Source organism: Sesamum indicum, linkage group LG6 (genome assembly GCF_000512975.1).
Source record: "Sesamum indicum cultivar Zhongzhi No. 13 linkage group LG6, S_indicum_v1.0, whole genome shotgun sequence".
NCBI lineage: Eukaryota > Viridiplantae > Streptophyta > Magnoliopsida > Lamiales > Pedaliaceae > Sesamum > Sesamum indicum.
Genome location: NC_026150.1, coordinates 16066854 through 16069000, shown reverse-complemented (window position 1 = coordinate 16069000; position 2147 = coordinate 16066854).

Here is a 2147-nt window from a genome sequence, read left to right as displayed (position 1 = left end):
CTCGTCTTCGCCTCTCTTCCACCAAAAAAAACCCGCCCGCTGCCGCTCAAGACACCCTTCGCCGCTGCCGCCCGCTGCCGCTCACGAAGCCCACAAATCGCCGTCGCCGTCCGTCGCGCCATCCGCCGCGCCATCCGCCAAAAGCCCCTCCGTCTCGCCCCCTCTCTTCCTCTCGGAACCAGGAAACCCACCAAGTTCTGGTTACGGGAACCCCACTCATCGCCGCCGCCGACTGACGTCACCGTTCGCGAACCCACCGCCGCTCCCTACCCAGCCGACGCCTCAGCCTGTTTCCCTCGCCCAGAACCAAGTCCGCCGTTGCGCAGCTTCAAGACCACCTCAATTTCTCACCAATCACCGCTCGTCGCCGCTCAGACGCTACAATTCGCACATCCGCAGCCATTAGTAGACGGTTTTCTCAACCTCCTCCATCTCATTCTCTTCTTTAACTCTCTCTGATTTATCTTCTCTCAGTCGATTGACGATGAGTGGCCGAAAAAGAAACCGTGAAGCTGGAACTCCCTCTCGATCGGGACCCCGTGCCCGTAGCACGCGCTGTGCAGACGTACTTCCGCCATCATCTGAAGCCCTTAGCGGCACTCTGAAATTCACTACCCACAACGATGAACCACACGATGACGTCAACACCGCGAATGAAGACAGCAATGATGGGGACGACGAGGATGAAGACGATGATGGGGATAACGAAACCAACAACGAAACAAGGGCGCAAGAAGAGAACACCAACACCACTAGACCATCACCACCACCTCCGACGCCACAGCAAACAACCTTGGACGACATAGCTCGCAAAATCGCCCGCATCGAAGCCAACTTGATGGGTTTGTTTGAACACTTCGGGCTGACACCAAGGCAACCACCCACACCATGACCTCTTCGTCACATGCACTCAGGGAAGCTTCCTTAAACTCTCTCTTTTCAATTTTTTCCTTGAGTTGCATGTCATAGTGCACATTGAGGGCAATGTGGACTTTAAGTGTGGGGGTATTATTGTTGAGCATGTTTATTGAAATAGGTGTTGTTGGTTGCATGATTGAAAATGGTTGTTGCTCTTGCTGATTGTTGAAATTGAATAGATATTTTTTGCGCTTGATTTTCTTAAACTTTTGAAAATTTCTTAGCCTTATGAACATTTTTGCCTGAGTTTGAAACATTTTGGCATGATAAAACCCTTCAATTTTGGAGTATTCTTGGCTTGATAGTGCTATGTGCAAGAAAAATACATGTTTTATGCTTGAGAATAATTCACTAGTTGAAAGCTTGTTTTCACCAAAATGACTTGAGTTAAAACCTTCTGATGTAGGATTAGTGGACTACACATACCTCGTGAGAATTTGAGCTTGATATATTCATAAAAATCTTCATTCTTTCTTGAGAGAGTAACACTTTTATGGCTTTGTCTTCCTAGAATTTGCCTTGAACCACATCAAGGCCACACAAATGTGCATTTATTTGGATATGATAAAGGCATTAGAAACCACTTTCGGCCTTCTTTAACCACCTAACTATTTTTAACATTAGAGAACTCCTTTGAGCCTTTTGACCTATTTTGTTGAATAAACCGTCATATACAAATCTATCCCGTCGCTTGTTTAAAACCTTGATTTTGATCCCTCTAAGAACTGCTAGAGCATCAAGGGAAATGGGTTTAGGTTCAAAAGAACAAGTTCTCAAAATAGGAGATCGTCAAAATCTTTGTGATTCACATGCTTAAAAGATGTACCTCAAAATAAGTGTGGGGGTTCCAAAATTATATTCTGCTTTACTTTGTGGGAACCGACATCAATTTCCTTGGTCTATGCCTATCACAAAAATTGGAGAGGAGAAAAAGAAAAACAAAAAAAAAAACAAAAACAAAAAAAAAAGAAAAAAAAATGTATGAACTCTCCAAAAGGAATAAGAAAGGCATAGTTCAAGGAATTGTCAAAAGATCTTGAAGGGAGATTAGTAAACTTTGAGAGCTTCGAATTATTGTTCACTCAAATTCTTTTGATGCTCTAATATGTTTCTTGGAATTTAACCTCATTATCCTTTTATCCTACCCCAAACCAAAGCCCCATTACAACCAAAATAAAAGACCTTTTGATCCATATATGTGCATATTTCAAAAGTGGTGGAGATGTGGT